This window comes from Aedes albopictus, chromosome 2 (genome assembly GCF_035046485.1).
Source record: "Aedes albopictus strain Foshan chromosome 2, AalbF5, whole genome shotgun sequence".
Classification (NCBI taxonomy): Eukaryota; Metazoa; Arthropoda; class Insecta; order Diptera; family Culicidae; genus Aedes; species Aedes albopictus.
The window spans coordinates 402,955,674-402,982,379 of record NC_085137.1 but is presented as its reverse complement, the minus strand read 5'-3'; the positions used below and the strand labels follow the sequence as shown (position 1 = coordinate 402,982,379).

Sequence of the window (26,706 nt, the reverse complement as noted above, 5' to 3'; positions counted from 1 at the left end):
TAATACCTCCTACGATTTCTCTGGAAATTCCAACTATTCCCGAAAGTAATTTGTTTGAGGGATCCTCTAGAGATTTATATTGGGATTTCTTCAGCTTGAATTTCTTGAAGAATACCAAGGGGAGTTCCAGGAGTAATATCATGATAAATTTCTAGAATAATCCATGAATAAAAACTCTAGAGGATCTCCTGTATGAGTCTTAAAAAAATCCCTGAAAGGCATTTCTGAAAGTATCCAAGGAAAATTGCCTAGAAGGATCCCAACAATAATGCCAGAAGAAATCCCTAGAGGGATTCCTGCAGGTATCACAATAAGAATTTCTGGAGGAGACCTAGGAGGCATTGCTGAAACATTAGAGGCAGCAAGGAAAGTCTCTTTAATAAAGACAAATCAATCAATTAGAGGCAGCAAGAATCGCTTATGGAATCACAGGAGGAGTTCCTGAATGAAAGTCAAGAGGGATTCCTGGAGAAATCCAATGATAAATATTTGGAGAAATCTCAGGAAAAACTTCCTATAGGATTTGCAGGATGAAACACTGAAGGCAAGGCTCCTTTGAAGATTGCCTTGAATAATCCTAGCAAGTTTTTGGAGGAATCCCTGGATAAATTCTTAGAAGACTCCCAAGAAGTATTCCGGAAGGAATTTCAGTGAGAATTTATGGAGGAGTCCTCGGAGGAATTGCTGGAAGAACCAAAGCAGGAATAGTTTGAGAAATTCAGCTAAAATTCCTGAAGGAGCATGAGAAGCTTATGCGAGAATCCTTGGATAAAATATCTTGGATAAAAATTCCTGGAGGAATCACCGGAGTGCTTCAGAAGAAATCACAGGAAAAATCTCAGAAGGTATTATTAAAAGGATTCTGGGATGTATCATTGTAGAAATCTCAGCATAAATCCTAGGAGGAATTGCTGGAGAAAAGTATACAGGAAATGCCTAGGAAAATAAAAAAAAAATCCATGGAATACCTAGTGAAGTCCCTGGAAGAACCGGTAAAGGTATTTTGGAAAAAAATATAACGAAGGCCCTGAATGAATCGCAGGAGGAACTTCTGAAGGAATCTCATGAAGATTTCCGGGAAGAATTCCAGCCACAATGCTAGGATGAATTCGTATAGTAATCACTAGAAGAATTTCTAGACGTATTCTAGCAAGAATTTCTGGAGAAATTGCTGGAAGAGCCGCAGGAAAAGTTGTTTGAGGTATCCATGGAGGAAGGCCAAAAGGAGTTTCTGCAGGAATTTCTGGAGCAATCTTTGGGTAAAATCTCTGAAGGAATGGATGAGTCCTTGGAGAAATCCGTGGTAGAACAATCAAAGAAATTTCTGCAAGAATTCCAGAAAGTTTGCCTGGAAAGATCCCAGCAAAAAAAAACCAGGAGAATGCTCTAGAAGAATCCGTAGTGTAATTTGTATAGTTTCACAGTTATCTGGAGGAATTCTTAGAATTCCGGGAGGTTTCATAGAAGGAATTTCTAGAGAAATCCTAGAATCAGGATAGCCGGGGATATCCTAATAGTAGTTCCTCTAACAAATGCCTGGAGGAATACCTACAGTTCTCCTTGAAAGAATCGATAGAAGTATACTGGAGGAATCTCTTATGGAATCGCAGGAGGAATTTCTGGAGGAATCTCAGGAGGATTTCCCGAAAGTATTGCAGCAAGTAAGTATGCCAGGAGAAATCCCTAGAAGTATTTCTGAAGGAATCCTAATGGGGGTTGCTTGAAGAATTCCAGCCGGAATTAATGGAGGAAAATCAAGAGAAGTTCTAGGAGAAATCGGCTGCGGAATTTTAAATGAAACTCCGAAGGAAATCTTGGATAAATCCTTGAAGAAATCTCTGGAAGAATCACCGATGGTATTTTTAGAAAAATCCTAGGAAGATTTTCCGGAAGAATTTCTGAAACTTCCCTAGTAGAATAACTGAAGGTACCGCAGTGAGAAGTTTTGGAGGAGTTCTAAGAGAAATTGTTGCAAGAATCGCAGCAGGAGTTGCTTGAGGAATCCTAGCCACAATTCCTGGAGGAAGGCCAATATAAGCTCCTGGAGGAATTCCATGAGAAATTTCAGGAAGAATCTCTGAATAAAACCTCTGAAGAAATTCCTGAAAGAATCACCGGAGAAACTTCTGAAAGGATCCGGGGAAGATTGTCTTGAATAATCACGCCAAGAATACCTGAAGGAACCCCAATATAAATTTTAGAAGAATCTATAGAAGAATTCCGAGAAGTATCAAAGTAAGAATTTCCAAAGAAATCCTAGGAGAAATTGCTGGACCAATCTCCAGAAATTTCTAGTATGTACAACCCTATCAGGACTGCCTGGAGAATCCTAAGGGAAGTTTATTGCAAGAAAAGTCGGTTTTAATTTATACGGAAGCCTAGAGAAATCACTGTATGAATTGAAAGGGTATTTCTGAAGAAATCCATAGAGAAGTCTGTTGATTGTTCTTACCAATATCCCAAACGCCAAAACGTACAATAAGTATACAAGCAAATCTGGATGTGCTTAAGTTTTGTTGAAATGTGCCATTAATAAATATTAGAATTATTGTGTTAAGTTTTAAATTTTAGGCGTCTGTCAAGAAAAAAATCTAGGGGGTGCCAAATTTGTTCTAGGGGGTGCCAGGCACCCCTGGAACCCCCCCTAGCTACGCCAATGTCGACAAGACTGACACAATTCTCCAACAGTCGAGAGTTGTCCTGACCTCGTCCTTGCGACTGCTGAGGAATATGGAAGGATGGTTAGTTAGACACCTAAGAAAGATGTAGAAGGTTCTACGACCTCTCAGGCCTAGGTGTCAAGGGGATATGGGTGTTGTTCTAGGTGTAGTTAGTGGAAGGGTACTCCAAATGATGCGGTTGGGCAACGTTCAGGCACACAGGTAGACCAAGAGCAGTGGATGTCCAGAATTGGTCCAGAAGCACTCTTCATTTTGTCACGGACGGTTGAATCACTGTGAAACACTTCCCGGACGTGCGGTTTCGGCACACTTTCGGCAGATTTCGTTACCGGTATCCCATTTTATTTCGGTAGAGCCAGAGCCATGGCACGATGGAACCATGCACGACGATTTATCTCTCGACCGCGGAACTAATTGACATTTTCTTCATTAATTATTCTTATAATAGTAGTAAAAGCCCTTAAATCAAAAACTCGCTGAAGGGAAAAAAAATGACAGCGCCGCTTTCATGAGGATAAGAATAATATAGAAAAAATATTTTCCTATCAAATTGTTTCACGATTGTTCACTTACATATATAAGCTAGCTCTACCCGGGTAGAGGTGAATGGCAAACCAAATTTTATTGTCATAACTTATTTTGTCATTCATGAGTTCTTCATGAAGAGCTTAAAACAACGTGTGAATAGCATACTATGATATCTGCTATTCTGCTATTATCAACGCATCGCCTGGCTTTCGCCCATCTGCGTTGTCTTTTCACTAGGCAATACGTCTACCAATTGATGTTTATGGGCTTGCCGGACCAAGTCATGTAGCTAAGCCAAACACCCCACCTACAACTGTTGGGTAGGCACCATTGTCCCGCCCATTGGTATTTTACAGCTAGTTGTAGGTGCATGTGTGCGTGTAAGTATTGGTGTATGTGTGTTAGTGTTGGTGTATTGTAGGCGCCATCTCGTTCTAATCCACTCTGATTGCTAACACCTTATTGAACCATTACCCTTAAATCTGGCAATCTATGAAATAGAATGAGTTAAGCGCATGTACATAACAGTCAGTTAATCAAACAAGGAATATTAGTATTGAAGCGAAGATACAGGGGATAGCCAAAATGTTTGGGATAGGCAACTTTTTTTCTCCCACAAAAAAATTCAACATGCTGTAACTTTTCATAGAATGCATAAAAAAATCTCAAATTTTGACTGTTTGTCAACCTATTATATGTGCATCATTGGTACAAATTTGGGCTCGATTGATTAATATTTCGCAAAGTTAGAACCGTTCGGGTAAAACACTATTTTTTAGACAACTCATTTTTGAGCTGTCATATCTCGGAAACCAGTGACCGAATTGAATGAAATTTTGAACGTACACTAACAATATGTAAATGCTTCACAAACTATTAAAACATAGGTACTTTTTAAACGTTGAAAAAAGTTATCATAGATTGAAACTTTTTGGATTTTTCTAGAAAAAATGTATTTTTTTACATTAATGTCAATAAATTTTAGTGTTGATATCCAAAGATTTTCCACTTCTATTCTCAAATTATCTCTAATCAGATATATTAGAGCCTTTTAAGATTGAAGGATGAACACATTTAATAATTTTTGTGTGGTATTGTAAATTTGACTTATTTTCCTCTATATGAGTAAAAATTTCAACCCGGTATAACTTAATTCGCCGTGAGAAAATATTATACATATTTTATAACGTCGTATTAAGTATCAATATATTGTTAATAAACGGTAAAAAATTCATTCAATTCGGTTCACTGGTTTCCGAGATATGACAGTACAAAAATTAGTTGTTTAAAAAATAGTGTTTTACCCGAACGGTTCTAACTTCGCGAAAAATCAATCAATCGAATCAATCAAATTTGTACCAATGATGCACATATAATAGGTTGACAAACAGTCAAAATTTGAGATTTTTTGATGCACTCTATGGAAAGTTACAGCATATTGATTTTTTTTTGTTGGAGAAAAAAAAGTTGCCTATCCCAAACATTTTGGCCATCCCCTGTACAATGAAGCAACGTCCCGAACCTCGAGAGCACAAACCCCAAGAACCAAATGACAGGCTGCGTGAACAGTCGATCGACTGGCCACCACCAGTGAATAACCAATCGAGCAAACTCTCCAGCACAAACCGCCACCAGCTCTCCCGACCTGCGCCCAACAAATTCGAGGCACAGCCCAGCCATAGCTTCACTTTAAAACCAAAATCTAGATTGCAGAGCACAATACTTCCCAAGTAACCACGCAGCTCGGGCCGCAAATAACACACAACACGCCACAAATAAGACAAACACTACCCCGCCCATACAACCGAAACCGATCTAGGGTAGAGAAGGGTCTCTTTCCACCCCAACCCGGACTCAACTGCACCCACAGGGCAGCACACCCCACACACACTGCAATCATGCATCCATCACGACCCGAGCCGCACGGTCACCTGGGTTGCTTCTATCTGCATGACCTCACCCAACCCGTAACGCAGAGTTTAAATCCCTCTCTTGCATTACAAAGCAGTCCCTCTTCCCAAAGTCTGTGCGTGGTATAAATTAGATTATAAAGCTGAAGAAAACGTCACCAACAGAACCGCCAACAATGAGCACTCAATGGTGTCGGCAGAATCAATGACGACCCCCTCAGTCCCAAACCCAATTATCCTACACTACCCAAGTTACCACAATGCTGAAGCCGTACGCACTGTACGTACGAAGTACATACAGACCTATGCGCACCGCCTTAACAAACCACCTAGGCCGAACACAAGCGAAAAGCGGCGCCACTACTGTTGAACCACGACTATACCAGTAGGTATAATCGCAATTAAGCAATCGTAGATCCATTCCCCGCTCCTACTCAGCCCTAACGATCAATGCTTGTCAATATATGTACCCCACACGCAACCCCCACAACCCAACAGTATGGTCACTTGAGTATCCCTGGGATTTTGATTACATGATGGTCAGGGATCACAGCCATCAAAACGTTCCACACTTTATCAGGGTTTGCGACCTGTAACCATGATGATTTCCGCTATGAGAAACCATGATGGCTAGCGGTGTTGTGAATAGCATACTATGATATCATATCAAAATATGCCATTCGCTTGTCATTTATCAAATTTGGAAGAATAACTACTGAATGTCTTATTTTGCTATCATCAAATTTTGAAATTGGTGAGATATTGTTGACCTCTTACGAGTTTGATGAACAATCGCAGTTTGGCACTTATCAAGAAGAACATAATGACAAAATTTGAATTTTGGTTATTCTAAAGCTAACTTTTGATAGTTTTTTTTAGTTGACAGGTGAATAACTAATTTCGATAATGTTCTGTTTTCAATAACTCAATAATGGTATATTTTGCAATTCTCAACCTTAATTTTTTTTTTATTCTTGGTTTGCCATTGTAATGTCACAATTTGACATTCTTGAGTTATTTTATAGAACAATGTCAGTTATTATTTTTGCCCTTTTGTCCCTTATTTCCAACAAACCAATGGCAAATTTTACCATTCAGTAATTCTTTGTGAATGGTAAAACTTGCAATTGTTTTGTAATTATTTCTGCCCGGGTAGGGTAGTGGGCGTATTTTGACCCATTTTGGAAATTTTATTACATTTATCATACAAACTCTACAAAATCTTGGGAAATTATTATTCGAACTTCCAATAAACATTTATCTAGATTATGTAAAGATCAGTGAATCAAAATTCAACCATCACGCAACAATAACGACAATGTCGCAACCTGAATTTGTTGCGACATTCTACTCAATGCGACATGGGTTTGTCCCAACTTGAACAGAATAGGACAAAGATCGTGCACCACGAGTTTAGAGATTTTCAAGGCATGCATTGTGATTTTCGAGCGGTAACTTCGAGTCGGTAAACACTGCAACGCTGCTGAAGATGTATCATCAAAAAAGTTCGATTTTGGGTTGGTAATAATTAATTATTCACGAGTTGAAAAGTACGCAACAAATTCAGCTTCCGCTTTGTCTGCAACAAAAATTTTCGAGATCATGTCATTATCTGTTACCATAGTTGGGATAAAGAGTAATCGCCGCGTCTTCTTTGTTGCTTGTTTTGTGCCACTTTTGTCTGACAATTCTCTTCACTGGTAAAGATTATATGATAAAAGTAATAAAATTTCCAAGGTGGGCCAAAATACGTCCACTACCCTATGCGCTATGATAGTGTGTTTTATAAATTTTTAGACAATTTTTATTTAAATAGCTTTGAACTAGCTTCCTTTTTGCAAAAGTCAACAGAGTGAGTGTAGAGTGTAGCTGATGTTAAGTCTAGGCTATACACAGACACGTCATGTAAACTTCAATTTTTTCATGTAAACTTAGTGTTATGATGGTTTACATGATATATCATGTAAATTTGTGTTATATGTCATGTAAACACTCAGAGTCATGCGGAAGTACATGACATACAATAGAAGTTTACATGATATTTTATGACTATTACATGATATGTCATGTAAACTTCTGTGATATCCCCCACTCCAAACATGTGCATCATGTCACAGAATTTTACACTATTTTTTCGATCTGTGTAGCTTTTTTCGCAAGTGTCTGATAAGTGGGGTTTGACAAAGTTTTTCGGCATATCATAGGCTATATTTCTATGGAATCGATTAGGTACGTGGTTTAAGAACAATTAGAACCCCTCAAAAGAAAAATGCTAAATACGATGTTTTCCTACATAAACTCCCATACAAACTTCAAATGAGTTTAGCACCGCCCAAATGTTAACGGATTGAGCTGAAAATTAGACCAGAGCATCGTGGCGTCATATACACGGAGAAACGAAAGTACCCAAAAGTGAGTTCAATCTACCCAACTTCGAGGTTGCGTGCAGGAAGCCAATTTTGAGTTGATGAAGTCGATGTTGAGGTAGGTAGTTTGCATTTAGGCGTATTCGGTCAAAGTACCTAAAGTCGAAGTTCTTTTTACTCAACCATCAGTTAAAATTACTCAACTTTCGGTTCTATGTCACTTACTCAATTTTGGCTTCCCGCATCGAACTCTCAAAGTTGGGTTGTTTTGCTATTCACTCTTTGACAACAACAAAGAGAGCGAATGAAATAGGATGCAAAAAAGAACTCAAAAGTGAGTTTAAAAATACTTAAATTTGAGTTTTCTTGTTTTTCAGTGTAGAGCGAAATGAGAAGGGGGCCCATCGAACTTTTTGACATGTGGTTTTTTCATACAAGCTTGAGCCACCCTAATGAGAAAATCATCGCAACATAGTATTTAGGGCAGTAAAAAAATGTTAAAATGCTAAATGTAAAATCAAGGTAAAGAAATGAACAAATGATTTCGGCTCAATCATGTGGCGCCCGAGCCTTCCAAATAAACAAATACAATAAAAAAAAACTTCGCGGCGCTGTTGACATTTCATTTTGACGGATAGCGGTGCTATTGACTGCAAAATTGTTACACTTAGCGGACTTGCAGTTAAAAAGCATTGCAGTTTAAGCGTTTGCACTGACCGAACGTCTACTGTACTCCTATGTGCTACGAGCATTGCGTCCATACATTGTTTTGTGTTTTTAAGAAAATTTGATTTCGAACGATTTCAAAACTGCAAAATAAACCGGAAGTTCATTCTCACAAAAGTCAAAAGTTTTCTAAATTTAACTATCAAAGAATGCCTCAATTGTACTAGTAGAGCGGACCTGGTGTGATGGGTAGAACACTAGACTATCACGCCGAGGACCTGGGATCGAATCCCACTCACAAAATGTGGGCTCTTCCTACGGAAGGGAAGTAAGGCGTGGGTCAGAGAGAATCAACTATTCATGTTTATATTGGCTTCTTTAACTATTACCTTTCCATGACTTTAGATGACAACTTCTACATAGTTCAAAACAGTTTTGTAAACATACTTTTTAAATGGAATGAAAAAGTTTTGGATCGATAGTTCTTTGATTGCTTATTGGAATACCCACTCATTTTACGTGAATGTAATTTCCTGTTCCCTGCAACAGCTCCGAATAGGAGCAGCCTTGTAGAAAAGCATATTCATTCCAGATTCCAGATTCCAGTAAAAATGACCTCAGTCTTAGGTTCTCTTAAGCTTCAACGGGTATGTCTACTGTCTGTCTACCTACGAATAGTAGCATTCGAAGAACTGTAATGTCAACTGGTAATAGTGCCAACTATTAGTCTAGGTACCCAACGTCTACATAATAGACTTATCACTGGTATAAATACGGGTGGTCATTTCATTGAACCAGACGACAGAGACTGTACAAGCCATGAACTTGGATCTTTATTCTGCGTTCGAAGGATATAAAACAAAAAATGCAAAAAAAATCACCAACAATTCTACCAATAAACCCTCTAATAGCTATGACCGCAATTCTTTCAACGAGTTCCCGGTTAATTATTGAAGAGACATTTTATCATAACTCTTCCGATGTTAACATATTTTTCTTATAAAAAAATATATTCGACAAAAGTTCTACTGATAACTGATTCAGGCTTTCAGTAAATTCCATCATTCTGAACTCTTCCATGATAAATCAAGAAAATCCTGCAAGCTTTCTTTTCAGGAAATCTCGCTCGAATGATCCAGACTTATGATCCAGACCATCCAGAGTGATACCACAGCTATTTCTACCGAAGAATGAAATCATAAAAATCTCCAGGACGTGTTACCTGCATTGTTTTCAGGAATTTTTTTTCTATGACACACACGGTCCACAAAAGTAATGCTTCAAAGAGATTATGTTAAATATGACTACGAAACTACACCAAATGTTTCTCCCGTATTTCCAGTACCTAGACTTTTTTGTTTTTAGAAATCTCGCTGTGGAACATCTGTCAAGTTAGTGGTAAATTTCGGTGGATTCTTAACGAGAACCTCGGCAAAGATTACCCCTGAATGATTTTTTTGTATATGTGTTTGACAAAATTCTTTTGATAAGTTTCATTCCTTTTGGGTTTCCTGGACAAGTTATCAAGAGATCTTAAGAAGATTCTTCTGAGAATCATAGGAAATTTTTCAGTAAGATTCTTGGTAGATTATTGATAACTTCCTTTTTAGGCATACTAGCTTACTAGGCATGCTATTTTGCTTCTGAGATCTTCAAGAGAAGTTAGCGAAGTGAAGATGCATTGCATATTCCTTGCATGCATGACAGCTGGGGAAATCGTTCATATTCTTTTAACGAGATTTTTGTTAGATTTCTCCTATTATTCTTTGCGTAACCTTGGATCTACTGACTCCCCGTCGAGAATCATCACATCTTTATACTCATTTTCACATTATCACTTGAAGTATGGAAAGTGAAGACATAATTTGCTTGTATCGCGGTGCACTTGTCAAGGCTTTGTTGTGCACCAAGTGCAACACGCTGCACGATCTGAAAATTCCTGATATAAAGCATTAAAATTTTGATAAATTAATTATAACGAACCGATCATTTTGAAAAATTCAACTCGTGTGATTTCAAAATCTCGTAAAAAGAGAGGATCAAAGCTTCATTTATGCCAGTTTTAAAACTATTCATTAACTTTGCATACCTGAAAGCAACAGAAGCTTTAGTCAAATTTATCATTCTTTTTCTGAAGATTTTTTTTTGTGTTTGAACAGCAACATCATTAATGAAAATGGAAATAATTGATTTCATTAAACTATAAATATTGTCTTAATGGCAAGATTGCTAGAAACCAAAGAATGCCCGCATTTCATTTTACTTATTTTCACGAATCTGGAGATCCATTTAACGCATTGGTCTGAGAAAGAAAATCTAGATCAAAAATCATCAAGTTAGGAAGATATCGAGATAAAGAGATGTATAGATGTAGAGAGGCAAAACGTATGCAGATTGCAGATTGAAGGGACCTATCAAACCATCGAGATAGGGAGCGATATCGAGATGTAGAACATCATGAAATGGAGAGTTGTAGTTCTTCTTGTATTGAGTTCTCCAAATTTTGTCTCACGAAACATATTGCAAGCCTATCCATATACGGGAGAACAAAAGTTGTGTACAAAGTTCTTTTAAATTCTTAACACGGGGAATTTGAAAGCAAATCTCTGTCACAAAGGCATTTGGATTGGTCAATGGGATGAACATTTGGTGAAAAACTTTAAACCTCATTTACTGCCCCCACTCGCATAACAGTCCCATTTGCAAAAAGTAGGAATTGAGAAAACAGCATTTAAAGTTTGAAATCTTGTTTCCATATAAAACTTTGAAAAATCGCCAAAATTTGAAGAATATTTCGATCATCTCGAAACTTTCACAGATTGCTTTGCACATGAATATATATCTGTAAAAAATATCACAATCACTACAAAGTTGTTCAGTTTTGTGTTACGTGACACAAAAATCCATGATGGGATTGTTATGCGGGTACTTTTGATATGGGACGCTCATGACTTGGTATTTTTTTCACATATTGACATAAAAATTCATAATTTTTATTATTGTTTTTGGAAGTACATCGAAAATGATGACTATTCATAACGTTAACTCAAAATTGATGAAAAGTCAAATGGGACAGTTATGCGAGTGGGGGCAGTTTACTCGAAAGTGGGTTTTTGTCACTTACATCCCTTTGCTTCTAACCCCCTCATTTAATATTCGACTAAAAACAAATATTCGGCAAACTCTAAAATAAGCTGATATTCGTGCGGCCGAATATTTGATACATCACTAGTCATTTCCATTCGGGGTTTTACGCTAAAAATAAAAATACTAAGAAAAAAGAACGAAAAATAGAAGATGCATTTCCAGATATTATAGGACTTTTGGTGATGCTATACTTTTGCTGATTGCTTATTGTTATATATTGTTATAACGAATAGTGTACATTCGCATTATATAGTCTTTCTAAAACATTTGTCCAACATCAATTCTCAAAGTGTTGAAAAGCAAAGAACACTCTTATTACCATCGTCATGCAAACAACAAAAGTGCAATCGGATGCTGTTTTTCGACTTTCGAAAGAAAGCTCATCATCCGATGGGGTGGTAACCCTTCCCGTGCAGCTCTCTCCCGCACTCTCTCGCGTGCACTGATGATGATTGGCTCTCGCATCCCCGGCCCCATGCCTTGTCAACAACGTGTTCGACGACACAGCGACACACTTTATTTTTCGGGGGTGGTTGCGGACAGACGGGCGATAAACCTAATGACCTTCCCCTCAATACCTATTTCAGGCAGGCACCTAGTACGAGCCACACAGCATTACAACGAAATTTGGTGAGGTTCGATGGACAGATGATGATTTAGGGAGATTAACTATCATCGATTATTCATCACTTACCTTCTGGATTTCAACGTGCAGGGCCTTCGGACGATCCACGCAAACTTGGGATGCGATAAATGTGTCCAGTGCAGAACAAAGGCAGCAATAATTCTCGAAGAATCATTCGTCGTCGTTGTCACTGCCAACAAGCACCAGTAGCCAAGGAAGAAGCGACACCCAAACACATAGTATCTTTACCACTACACAATCAAGCCCATGCAAAAAATGGGATTCACCTTCGATTCCGTCGCAATCCGCTGAATCACTAAAGAAGTGCTTTTGCACTTTCTCAAGAAAACGATTCTTCAATATCTGACGTAATTTCAGCTTACAATTTCGCAGAACAAGGCTGTTTAACATTTATGGCCATCTCGGACTAAGAGTACCGCGTGCAAAAATCACGAACCGAACAAACACACATAATCACACTGCTGCTGGTCTAAGTAGGCTTATTGACTTCACTTACTTACAGACGTTCTACCGTAACACTTCCGGACACTTTTGGCAACGCTATTTATGTGAGTACCGACAACGTCCGCGCCGCAGTTTCTAGTTGTTTCCAGTCCCAGCAACTTTGGAACCGACCAAATAACAGAACAACACAGGTCGCCTACTTTGTGCAGCCCGTCCACCGAGTGACACCAAAACCTAAAACAAAACTTTTCGTTTCCCACTACTCTGCCATGGCACCCTACCTAATCGACGATCTGTTTTCATGCGATTTCTCTCGACACTCAAATATGGCACATCTTCACCTATCATCTCCGTCGTCATCACACGCGTCACGTCATTTTGCAGCGTAAGATGAATATCTCGTGCACTCTGTGCAATTCCCCCTTCGAAATGCCTCTACACTACTAGAGAGAGTTAACCGAGTTAACCAGCTGACGACAAAGGGGCTTGATTTGCAACACTGTCAGGTCCTTCTGTTGGTTATCGAATTGCTCATCCTCCTTTCACGGGAGGCTGCTGATGCTGCTGCGCTGGTGCTTCTGCTGATATACGTTCGTCCTTGAAGAGAATCCGTAATAGAGTGTCCCAAAAACACAATAATCCGGAAGTCAAGGTATACTCTTGTCAACCATGGCTAGTTGGTTCTCTAAACAAGCACACATCACAAAAGTGTTACGAATAATGGTTCTAAGAGTATTTTAAACGTAATGTTTGTAAAATTAGTACCTCAAGCATGAATAGAGGTCCAAAGAAAAAAATATTGGGATATAACTAGGGATTAAAACAATTGCTCTGATGACACCTCTGAATGATTTTTTTAAAATAGAAAATTACTTGTTCAAACAACGCATATCTTCCATTCAGGGGTTGGGCCCCTTGACTTTTGGAACATTGATTATGTTCTGGGACACCCTAGATTCCGTAACCCCACACACGCACTTTTTCACCTCCTTACTTCGATCAGCACGCCCCTGGAATCCAAGCAGGCTTTGACTGGGCACACAAGCTTCACCACCACCGCCCGATGCAACTGCGATGAAAACAATGAACTAATTTTCACCTTTTCGCTGGTTCTCACGGAAACGCAACCCCCTGATTTATCCAAGGAGGCCAGGCAGTGGGCAGCAAAATTCGATCGCACCTTGCTAAGAAAACTAATTAGCAATAGAAGAACACGCACGCGACACGACCAGCTCGACAATGAACGCACTACTGTGACCGAAGATTGTCGATTGTGCAGTAGGTTAAATTTGCACCACACTGGATGGATGGTTCAGCAGGTTTGAGCAAACTATTCTCGAGTTTCTTTCTCTCACTGACAACGAAGACGACGACGTTCCGCCACGCTGCTGCTGCCAACCTGCCTGCCTGCCTGCCTCGCAATCTCTGCTGGTGTTCAACAGTATCCGCGTGACAGATATAGCACACACCAGCGCAAGCCCCATATCAGACATCCACCACCCATCATCGTCGCATGGGCAACGGGCGATACAATCTGCTGAATAGCTTCGTAGTCGTGTGCACACTACGCATCAGCGCGGATTGTTGACGTTCCTTTGGATGGGTGGTGAGCCTGGGCAGCATAAACACCTCCCTCGATGCTCTGCTACGCGAGTGCCATCTGACGGATTTATGATCTACAAGCGTAGAAACGATTCAATATGGACGTTATGTGGTAATCCTGTAACGAAAGAAGCACACAAGTAGTTTGAAATATAGGTTTAGGGTAATTCAAGTATTTTGGACGTTAGAACGTTAGAAAAATCATCCCCTAGCTTCCTTTGAAAGCAATTAATTATTATGCAAAGTTACTAATACGCTTATAATATAATTGTACTTTCCAATCGCTTGTTAGAATTGCATTTTGGACACCGAATATATGTTTTAGACTCCCTCAGCTATATATATAATTTGGACAGGGCAAGTATCTCAATGTTTAGCCATGAATACTGGTAAATCAAGGAAGTAGCATAAATGACCAAATATTTTCTTGCAAATATTCAAATTTCTTCGCTTAACAGGCATCTATTTTGATAACTATTACATTTCTTGTTAAAATCGAGGAAATATCGCCAGACCCACAGAATAGGGTAACGGTCGAATTTTGGACCCCGAGAGGACATTAGTTTGAATTTAAGGCAAAAACATGCATATTCAGAGCGTGTTACACATTATGATGATGTTCGTATGATCGTTAAAGCCTCCACTGTCCGTTAAAAATACCCACAAGGTCATTTCTGACTGAAAATTTGATGAAAATAACTTATTTTTGAAGCAGTAGTTTTCACTGTTTTGGACACCCCAATATATTTTGGACCCTCTTAAGTATGTATTTTGGACACCCGGTGTTTAAACCCGTTTGAAACTATTTTCTGCCAATCTGCCACTTGAATATGCTGGATCACATCCTAAGTACTTGATTGACAAAGGCTGATTATAGGGGTCGCAGTACTGACCACTTTTGGTGAGTATCGGTACTTCGGTACTGGGGTTGACAGTACCGGTAGTACCGGTAAAATACCGGTACTAAGAAATTTCCCACTAAATTAAGAATAATCAATTTTGCACAGAAAATCTAAAATTTACCAGGCATTTGTGAATTCCGGTTTTCAGCGATGCAATTAAAACTAACTAGAAAATATTAAATTAAACAAAAAATGTCAGATAAAAATGATAGAAATAAATGAGTTGTATGAAACTGTTTTTGGAGCTTTTGTTTAGCTTCTGCGCAGTTTCACAGGCAGTATCTTGGTCAGTCTAAAATGAAACAGGAACATCCTTACATGTACCAAATTCAGATACCTAGATAGCTACAAGGCGAAGACAGAAAAAGATTTAACAAATGTTTCCTTGATGTTGTTTTTATTCCAATTTTATCTTGACATATGGCAGAAGGCTTAAGAAGGCCGAACTAAAACCATATTTGGGGAGATTACCATTTTAACGCAAAATTAACGGACTGGTTGACGTTAAATCAACGCTGTGCGTTAACGTTAACGTTGATCAACGCGCCTGAAAAAATCAACGAATAATTCGTTGATCGTTACAATTAACGTTAACGAATTAACGAAACGGCGTTAACCGTTAATTAACTTTAACAACCCTGCTTTCAACGGATTCTAAAAACTGAAGAAATGACAAGAAACTCTAATCTAACAAGTTTTATTCTAAGCTTATAAATCCACTTAACATTTGCAGAAATGTTACATATATGAAATGTGTGTTTGTCAAATTATTTGGTTTTAAATTATTGTTTTTGTTTATTTCCATTGCATATTGACAATTCTAATGACCGGCATTCAGCACTTCGGGAGTGATGTCACGGTACCGAAAGTGCCGGTACCAAGGCTCAGTGAGTACCGGTATTTCGGTACCAAAAATTGGTCGGTAATACCGGTATTTTCGGTACCGGTACTACCGGTACTACATCCCTAGCTGATTAGACGAACTTTGCGAATTTAATGCGCTAGAATGATAAACGTTTTTGTTTACATCTGCAAGTTTCCTCAGCACTGCAATCTCCTTTTGTAAACATGGTACGACTCTAACACGGATGACGAGATTCACAAAAATGAATTTCAAGGCAAATAATGCTATTTCCAGTGCGGAAATGATTGTTGCCCGTGCAGAGCAATCTAATTTAGCGAATGATTTTAAAAATTTTTGCCATCTCTTCAATAAATCTGTGAAATTTGTGATAATACGACTCAGGGGGTCCAAAATATATGGGGGTCCAAATTATATTGGTTACCCTACGCCTCCAAGTATGCAATCGCACAGCATCCCCATGTAGTTCGTCAGATGACCAAAATATATTTACAGTAGAAAACTTGTAATGTATTTTGGACACCATCTATTTTAAGCGTTCTAAATGAATGTTAAGAGATTGGCTGTCTAATGGTTCTTTATTGAACATTTTTCATTGCAATAAGACTTTCAAATTTCTCACAATTATTAATTCCACGGTTTTGAGGTGAATATTGTATTTGACTGTGAAGTGTACTCCCCTCTCGCAAAACAGTCCCATATGAATAGAAAACCCAGCAAAGATGGGACTGTTATGCGAATGGCGGCAGTATATGTCGTCTTGCATATCTGTGCATTTGGGGGGTTAGTGAAACAATTTATATTTTCGATAATTTTGAAGAGCGTATTTTCAACGTAGGGGTAGGCGGGGCATAATGAGCACCTTGCATTTTCACTGTAAATCTTCAAATTAACAAAACAAATCAAGACCAACAATTAAAAAGGCCGCAACAACATTTTGTAAACAAACATGTTTCTGTCGACTTGAGGCCTTTTGAACTCCACCCACACATCTCACCACCACTAACAGAAAGCGCAAACATCAAGCTTTCTGTTAATGGTGGTGAGATGCATGGGTAGATCCCAGAAGGCCCTAAGTCGACAGAAACGTGTTTGTTCACGCAATGTTGATGTGGGCTTTTCAATTGTTGGTCTTGAAATTGGTTGATTGTAGCCTTATTATCTAAAATCCAATGAGTTGATGACAAAACATTAGTCAAAAAATCCGTTTACCTTGAAAAAATAATCAAAATGCGTAAAGTGGTCATGTACTGGGAAAATATTATAAGAATCAGGTGACCTAAAATAAGGTTTTGGGTATCGAAATCACAACTTAGTGGCCATCTATCGATTTTCTTGATTTTCTTAGGCCAATAAAATGTATTTGTAACACTTTTCAACTATTTGTATAATTATTTTGTTGAAATAATATGCTTCAAAGAGTTGGTAGTAGGGTGGGGCAGAATGAGCAACTAGTGAAACAATAATGAAAATGATAAACATCTTCAACAAACAAATTTTAATTTTGGTTTTCTCTGTTTTGGTACATATAGATATAGTAAGGTTTTGTCTGTAACTTTCAATTTATTAGCTTTAAAATTTCAGTATCTGTATATTATCACCGTTGAGAAAATCATCAATAGAAGACTCATTGGAACCCCACAGTTCCCTACAAATTAAACCCCGTAATCCCTTCAAATTCTCATTGATTGTTGTCGGTATACTTTATCATTGACAAGAATAGTCAATTAGCATTTGATTGTGTACAAAACTGATATTGATCATCCTGCCCCACCTACGGTGCTCATTATGCCCCACCCCCAAAACGCAACTCGCGATTTTATACGTTTTTAAAAACATAAAATTCTACAGCATTTATAACTTTATTCGGAATTTCAACGAGCTTTTGTCAGTTAAGGTTCAAATGAGGATTGAACGTTAAAATTACACATTGATTGCACTTAATTTACTGGATTTGGTGGCAAAATGCTTAAGCTGCTCATTATGCCCCGCCTACCCCTAAGTCATCAGAATAGAGTCTGTTTTATCTAATAATCGATATTGATAAGTATCCACTTTTATTAGCTCTCCGGAACAAGACATACATCGCCGTGCATGCCTAAATTACATACATGTCCAAATTTTATTTTTTACCCTATATGTCGGTTCAGAAATGTCCAATAATAGATGTGATCAAGCTGACATAATCAGTAATTGCCCCTGCCCCGATCTTGACTTGCTTTTTTTTCCCAAGTCAGTTATTAACCCTTTCCTTCCCACGAATTTGAACGCTAAATAGCATTTCCGAAAAAAGTGATTGAACAAAAGTGATTGCAAATTGGCTGAACTTTTCGAAATCAATAAAAAACATTTGATTGTAAATCAATAGGTTTTTGATTGTTTATCAATAGTTCCATTATTGAAACAATTAGTTAGTAGTTGGATCAACCTTATGAGGTTACAATCATATTAGGTACACCGGGGCAAGTTGAAACGGGTGGGGCAAGATGAAACAGCGGGTTAATATGTGGTTTTCTAATGATGATAAACAGTTTGATACACATCGTAGTTGCTACCTACTCTGTGATTGACCAGAACAATCGAAGTTGCACAGAGATCCAATGAATAGTGCTTGGGACTAGCTACACACTCTCAATGTACACAATTCGAGAGTTCAATATTTTAAAGTCAATAACGGCGCCGGCCACGTCCTTACGGTCATCGGAAAATGGGAAGGAATGTTAGTTCGACAACCGTTGTTACTAGAAACAGTGGAATCAACAGCATCCCCACAGTTTACTCGGGAAGCAAAAACTCCTTCCCTTAGTAGGGTAGGGTGAGGTGTGGATCTTGTAGCCACCCTTGGTAGGTGATATGATCCACTAGTTATATGAAAATACACGACACGGTCTTCATCCCGATTATGATTTATTTGGTCGCGATAGTAAGGAAAATGCACATACGTCAACTATCGTTCTATATTAAACGCTTATGTGCTACCTGTGATCGACAGCCGTTGAGGTAATTAAGTCAATTATTTTAAATTTGCTCAATGATTGTTGTGAACTGCAATCACTTTCTTCTAATATTTCTATCGCTTCAATATTAGGCCAGCACCAGAGCTACAAGATTAATTTGCAAGTATTACAGACTCAAGGAGTCCTCACGAAAACGCATTGGCGAACTTACCCCAACTTCCTCTAGTATGTAAAGAAAAAAAACTCGGAATGATCTAACCCAGTTACATGTCGTCGGATGACCGGTACCACTTCTTGACTCCTTCAATTTTCTGCAATACTGTTTGCTACCAAGTGTGCATCCTTTTTTTCACTTCACGAGGAAGGACAATGTGCACCTGCCCCAAATACAGGTCAGGTATCAGGTATCAGAAGGCCGGCTCCAGAGGCACGTTATCCTCCATTCGGGACATTTGTGCCATCGCCATACATACAAGCCCATTTCATCATTTACCTGAGGGAGAATGGGACAAGGGATGGGAATAGGAAAGGGAAAGGTGATGAAATAGGAAGGGGTGCCCTAGAAGAGGGAATGAACGCATAAGCGAAACGAGAGCTCATAGCCCATACCACAACGGGGTTAATCAGTGCCCTGAAAAGGACACTGTAAAACGCATAAGCGTAAAGAAAGCCTATAGCTCATTGGAGGTAGCTTTTGATGTCATGCGACTTTCAATATGACATTGAAAGGCACGTCATCGAAAGCATCGTCAATATTCAAGAAATCACCCAAGCAAAAACTACGTTTGAGCGAGTGCTTTCTTGAAAACGCATACACCTTTGTGTAAAAGAGTCACTATGGACATCCCAAATTGGGAGGCATGTGAGTTCACATGAACAGGCATGTTAGCCAGTTAGCCAATCAACAATGCGTTTCAAGAATTTCATAAAGAACGAAGTAACCAGATAAATCTGGAACTCATTCTTTCTTTATACAACGCACGCACCCTTTCGGGATAAACCTATCAAGTAATTTCACGCCATGAAAACATGTTTGAAAAACTCAAATCCCTCTGGGGAAAAAAATAGGACATAGCCCCATTTGCTCCTGGAGATTTGAAGTAAGCAGAGCTTTTTAGTGCCCACTAAATCGATTCTATAGCTACAATCCTCGGGGTAGAAGCTAAAGATTCGTAGCTATACAAAAGAATGGTTTATCCGAAGATATTTTGAACTTGAACAGGTCAGAGTACCATTCAGGAATACATCTTGCGGTCCGCACAGACCGCAGAGGACAAGCTTCTTTCAAAGCAATAACTATGGTATACCACAATGAAGGACGTTGTAGGTACAAAACCACAATTAAACTCTCTTGGAGTAGCAATGGAAGCGAGTTATCCATAAAATGTGGTCGCAACCAATTATTACAGGTTCCCTAGTTTGTTGAGCAGGGACGCCTGAATACGCAAATTTTGCGAAGGAACACTCAAAAGTGCAAAGAAGGTCAAATGGAGACTCCTCATCTGACACACGCCAATCAGTCAACTCGTGACAAAATTTGCTCATGCAGAGTTGGGTAAGGTGCATAGAATTAAGTTATCCATGAACTGCACTACCTAAGTATTCCATCAAACTGAAGTATCTCAAGTTAATGTTTGAGCTACTTCAGATGATATAATCATCGTAGCAATACTGCCAACTATCAGCGAAAAGATGCTGAAAACAAGAGCTTGCTTGAAGGCGTCCATAAGGAAAGGTTGAAAATAATGTAAACGTTATTCTAAAATATAGCATGCTCGAGGCACGACACTTCATCTATAATGAAAAAAGCAAAACTGGTTTCACAAGGTAACCTATACAGAAGTTACCCTACGAAAATTTACTTTTCGAAATAGAGCCACTTGGGCTACACACGCTTTTTACGCTGAAAATTGATCTGAGGTTTCCTAGCCGTAGCCACTACCCAAACTAGACAGGATTACACTCTTCACAATCACAGCACAAAAAGGAAACATCAACGACGAACCAAATCGGGGTCAATTGAAAAACGCCAATGGCGAAAACGCATTAAGCGAACCCATATAGGTACTAATGTAAGCTATTTAACAACATTTGAATAACCCCGCCCTTATTTAGCCTCAAATTTGAGACTTAAGAAGGGCAACTGATTATCTCGGAGAAACGCAAGGTCCACTGCACCATTGCTCCGGTTAGCGCAGTAAGGGCGTGATACTGTGGAGGTCGCCCTAATTCTCCACAGGCTCCGTTTGTGGTTAGGTTTTTATTAGACCCCCCTAACCATTCATTTCTTGGCACGGTAAGCATAAAGCCGCATAACACCATGAATTAGGGGTCACCTGTTTAGTGGACTCTTACCACTGGATCAGGCGATCCGTAGTGTTATTCTTAGCCAATTGAGACAACCGCTACCGACACTACACAGCTATTTAGGCTGATCGGGAAAAGAAGTTAACATTGATGGTCAACTTCCAAACGAGCCCGAACAGCCGTTAAAAAACGCATTGGCGAACTTACCCCAACTTCCTCTAGTATGTAAAGAAAAAAAACTCGGAATGATCTAACCCAGTTACATGTCGTCGGATGCCCCATATACAGGTCACTTTTTCCTTCGAACAATGCAACGCAACTGCCACAAACACGCGTCATTTTTTCCACCGAACAATGCGAACCGATAGAGATCCCCACCGCAACTGCCCCAAACACGCGTCTTTTTTCACTTTTTCCTTCGAATAATGTCACCCGATCGCGATCCCCATCGCAACTCACTAGAGCAACCATGGGATTTAGAGGGTTAACTCATAGTTCTTAACCCTTATGTGGTCTAGGGCTGGTAGCGATTAATCATGCCAAAAAAGTTATCTTTTTGACCACGAGGTGGAAAAAGTGACTTTTGATTATGAAAAAAGTTCTTGAAGAAATCTTTCAGATCTCGTCATCAAGGAAAATATACTAAAAGATTCGTAAAGAAGTTTCTAGCGAAGAAAACATTGAAAAAATAAAAACAAACTAGTAAAAAAAACATGGAGGTATGCCTAAAAGCACTTGAAAAAACCTGAATGAAACGGGAAGAATTTCTGAAGTTTTTAAATACTGTATCTGATTCAAACTTTTTAGAAGAATATGAAAATAATGACCAGTGTGAAAGTAATTTTTTTTTCACTAATTCTGGAGAAACCCAGTGAGGCATTCTAGAAAGAAACTTTAGATAAGTATTCTGCAGGGAAATGTTTATGAACAGCACCAAAAAGGCAATACTGAAGAAATGCCAAGAGTAACGCATAGCGAAATGCCTGTAAAAGAAAAGATAAAGTTATACTTCTAAAAAAAACCTACAGCAATTATTGGAAGGAACTCTTGAAAAATTCCTGCAAGATAATGTAACAATTTTTCAAAGGTTTTCTTGCTGGTTTTAAATTCCTTTAGGATTTTTTCTAGGATTTCTCCAGTTGTTTATCCATGAATTCCTTCAAAGATTCCTCAGGGGTTTCCTCCATAATTGTTTATTACACAGCGCAACATTTTTTTGTCTCAAGAGCAAACTTATGTGTCTCCGAAGGATTTAGGGCCGCTGAATCCGAATCCGGGCTCAGATTTGCTCCAACACGTCACAATTTTGAGCTATACCTCAATTTATAGGGCAAAATATGCGATTTTGGGCTTTTTTGACTGCAAGCCATTAAGCTTGGAAATATTTTTTTAAGCAATCAAAAGGTTAATTGGTCAATTAACATCTAAATTAACGACTCATGCAAAATATTCCGTTTTACCTAATCAAATTTGATAGATTTAAGCATTTTATGTTAGTATGAAAACTTGCATGCAACTTTTGGAGGGTGACTTGTATGGGAAATATCGTACCTAACATAAATCGCTTAAAACTATCAAATTCGATTTGGTAAAACGAAATATTTTGCATGAGTCGTTGATTTAGATGTTAATTGACCAATTAACCTTTTGATTGCTTAAAAAAAAATATTTCCTTGTTTAATGGTTTGCAGTCAAAAAAGCCCAAAATCGCATATTTTGCCCTATAAATTGAGGTATAGCTCAAAATTGTGACGTGTTAGAGCAAATCTGAGCCCGGATTCGGATTCAGCGGCCCAAAATCCTTCGAAGACACATAAGTTTGCTCTTGAGACAGACAAAAAGTTAATTTTTGTTACGCTGTGTTATTAATTTTCGCAGGGATTGGTAGCATTTTTATAGATTTCCTCCATGGTGCCTCGATAGATTTTGCTGAAATGATCTAAGGATTTTAACTAGAAATGGCGCTAGAACTATGTGGTGGACCACTCTGAACATTCCAACGTTAAATCAATTCTTACAGTGGTTCTTTTAGTGGTTTCTGATTGATGAATTACTCCAGCCATGGATTCCTAACAAATATTTGTAATGAAATTCCTAGAAGAAAATTCGACTGATTTTTTTTGTTATTTTTACAGTCAGCGTGCACGACTTTGGAGCTGGGGGTTGAATGCGTTGTAGCTACGTTTCATGATCATATCCGTATTTAAAATATTGGAAAAATTGTTGCAGAATGTCTCCGAAGAAATATTTTGTGGAATTTCATCCAATTTCCAGTGGGATTCCAGTATTTCAGAAGTGCTTTACCTTATAATTCAACTAAAAATTCGTATAGTTTTGTAAGAAACTTTCGAGAATTTTCTTTAGTAATTTTTTTCGATATTTCTACAGATTTTTTTTGTAAATACGATTCTTTTTTACACGGCTCGTTTTTTTGCTACACAGATAGTTCTAATCGTGCCTACATGTGTACACAATTTCATGAGAATCGGTTAAAAATTGACTGAGGTATTGCAAAAATCCCACCCGTGCAAAAAAAAAAAGAATCAGGTGTATCACTTGAGAATTTTTAAGATGAAAAAGATGAAGTTTATTCACAAAGATCTCAAGAATAATATCAGAAGAGATCCTTAGAGGCTTAATTCTAGGGGCAAATCCACGCCAAATCCGCGAAATCCGCGCTGTTGTAACAATCCTACAGTTCTTAACCCTTATGTGGCCTACAGGCTATAGGGTACCGGAGTACCCAGCACCTATTCAGAAAGCACAGTCTAGTCTAGTCTCGTATAGTTTACACATACACAGCCATTTATTGAAAGAACCCTGGAAAATGAAAGAATCGACTAATTCTACCATTTTTCTTGTCATTATTAATGCTTGCAGTACATCGAAATGTATTACAAGCATTAAAGCAGCCAGGCCTACTGTGCACCGTTATTGGTTTTACAAGAAAGTTATTGAGTGGGGACATCTCGCACCAACCGCTTAGCCTTTTTGAAAGCGAAAAACATGAAAATCGGTGGGGGTGACGATGCTAAGAAGGTTCATGTCACTCCTTGATTCTTAGTTTCCTGGGATGGAACACAGGTATTTACTCTGTGTCCTGTGTCCGAAGTGTTGTGTAGTCAAGCCAGCCATGATTGTCCTTTATTATATGTAATGACATTTTTATTCTACTAATTCAACCCGCGACATACAACAAGACAAGGCAGGATGTTTACGAAGATATTTACCTATGTGAGCTTCATTTTGTTGGAATATAGGTAGCGTTGCTTAAAAATTGAAAAAGTACATATAACTCATACAATTTTAAAGATACATGGGGTGGCCAAAATGTTTGGAATAGGCATCTTTTTTTTCTTTCACAAAAAAGTTCAACATGCTGTAACTTTTCATAGAGTACATCAAACATTATCAAATTTTGAATGTTTGTCAACCTATTATATGTGCATCATTGGTAAAAATTTGAGGTCGATTAATTAATCTTTCGCGAATTTAGAACCGTTCTCGTAAATCACGATGTTTTAACCAACTGTCAGATCTCGGAAGCCAGTGAACCGAATTGAATGGTTTGAGTTAAGTTAATAGAAAAGATGCAGCAAACAAATGCAAATAACTTCTCTGAAACAGGGTGTCTACTCGTAACTCGAAATAAAATTCCCTGAGTTTTCCAGGTTTTTCCAGATGAAATTTTGAAAGTTTATAATTCAAAAAATAACCCAAATTTTCTAAAAATTATAAAGGGTGACTTGGGGTATCATCGACAGGTTTGTTCTCTTCGTCATGAGGTATTTATGCCGGCCAAATTGCCTGACACTTGATCATATTCAGCTTGGTTGGAAAGGATTTGATGCCAACTCTGAGTTCAAAAGGTTTCAAAAAACCCCCCATGACGAAGAGAATAAAACTGCCGAAAATACGTAAGTTCCCCTACTCTTCAAAAATTCTTTCAAGATTTCTGAGCATAATTCCTGGAATTTCTTCCAAAGTTTCTCCCTGACTTTCCGCAGGATTCTTTCACATGAGATATCTGTTTGAGAACGTCCCCATATTTCTTGCAAAGGTTTTCCGATATATTTCTAGAGATTCTCGCTGGATTCCTCCTGAAGATCCATCCAAAACTATTCAAAGTTTCTTCAAGAATGTCATTGGTTGAACCTCGTAGCCATGCGGTTAGATTCCGGGTGGATGAGGGTTCGAATCCCGCTCCGAGCGATGAAATTTTTCACGAGAATAGCTTCTTATCCGTAGCCACTCCGTGTTAAGTTTCGTTCAATCGGTACAGCCGCCGGCTGAAGCCAGTGTCCATGTCTTTTTTAGTGGTTTTCCGGGACAGCTGTCCCTAAACTATTGGATTTTTACTGAAAGTTTTCCGATGTTCCTCTTGTTTTCCTCGCGGAACTTCGTCCGCAGCTGCTTTCAGGATTCCATGAGGTTTTCAGAATTCCTCCTTGGATGTCCTTAATATTTCTTCTCAGGATAACTATTACCAGGAACTTTTTTCGAAATGTCCCATTTTTTTCTCAGGTCGAGATTTCTTCAATAACACTTTGCGGAGTTTCTCGCAAGATTTTATTTGAATTCCCTCGAATATTTCTCCATGAATTTTCTATAAGGTATATCGTAAATTATCTCAGGAGACATTCTGAGGAAAACCCGTAGAAGAATCCCTCCAATTACTTTGGGAGAAATCCCTAAAGGAGTATCCAGAATCTCGGGACAATTTCTGGTAAAGATTCCGGGAAGAATTTTGGAAATAATGCACAGAATATCTGTAAAAACTCTCAGGTGGATCACTGCAAGAAATCCGGTACAACTACAAGAAGCTCTGAAAGAATGCAAGAGAAGAATTTAATGAGAAATATCAACAATAACTCCTGTGGAAATCCCAGAAGGCACTCTGGAAAAAAAATCTTAGGAGAAAATCCAGCGTAAATTAAGAAAAACTCTGAGAGACATCTTATGACCAACATAGGAAGGAATCTTCTTAGAGAAGTTCCAGGAGATATTCCGAGAAAAATCTCAGGTAAAACTTCAAAATAAACCTCGCGAAAACTTTTAACAAATGCTTGTAGGTGACCAGGAAGAATATTTCGAAGAAAGCCCAAAGCAATGGTTTGAAGATATCACAGGAAAAAAATGAAAGAAATCTCTTGAGGAACTCTTGTAGTAAATTCGTGAAAACTCCTTCAGAAACCCTTGGAGGAACTTGAGTAGAAACCCCAGGAATAACTACTTTAGCAACTCTGAAAGACATTCTGTGAAGATCTTCTGAGGAAATCCCAAGAGGAACACCGGAAGGAATCGGGTAAATTTTCCGTGAGGAGTGCTGAAAGAAATTCTACGATTTATCCCGACAGATATTCTTATAGAGCATTCAGGATAAATTCTTGTAGAAATCCTACGAAGATTTCTTTGAGCAAAACACTGGAGGAACTCTGGGAAGAAATAGCATCCCCGTGAAACACTCCAGGAGAAATCGGTTGGAAATCAGGAATCCTGAAAGGAATCCCACTCCCGACAAACTCACAAAATGTGAGTTCTTCCTTCGGAAGGGAAGTAAAGCGTGGGTCCCGAGATGAACTAGCCTAGGGCTAAAAATCTCGTTAATTAGCATTAGCATTAGCATTAAGCGAGTCGCACAAATTCGTAGGTGGTACAGTCCTAGACCGCTGTTATGAGGGTTGCCTC

The 26,706-nt window shown here is 38.5% G+C and overlaps 1 protein-coding gene across 17 annotated transcripts in view; it reads right to left on the bottom strand.

Moving 5' to 3' along the window:
- LOC109403644 (proton-coupled zinc antiporter SLC30A1) overlaps positions 1 to 13,833 on the bottom strand; it is a 117,280-nt gene extending 103,447 nt beyond the window's left edge. For 2 of the 17 annotated variants that reach the window (XM_062853327.1, XM_062853342.1), the window contains exon 1: positions 13,488 to 13,833. The gene's annotated coding sequence lies outside the window, so the exon portion shown is untranslated. Of the gene's footprint in view, positions 1 to 11,992; positions 12,986 to 13,366 lie in introns of all 17 variants that reach the window. The other 15 variants (XM_062853331.1, XM_062853336.1, XM_062853334.1 and 12 more) reach the window with 15 other exon arrangements.
- Positions 13,834 to 26,706: the final 12,873 nt, after the last annotated feature.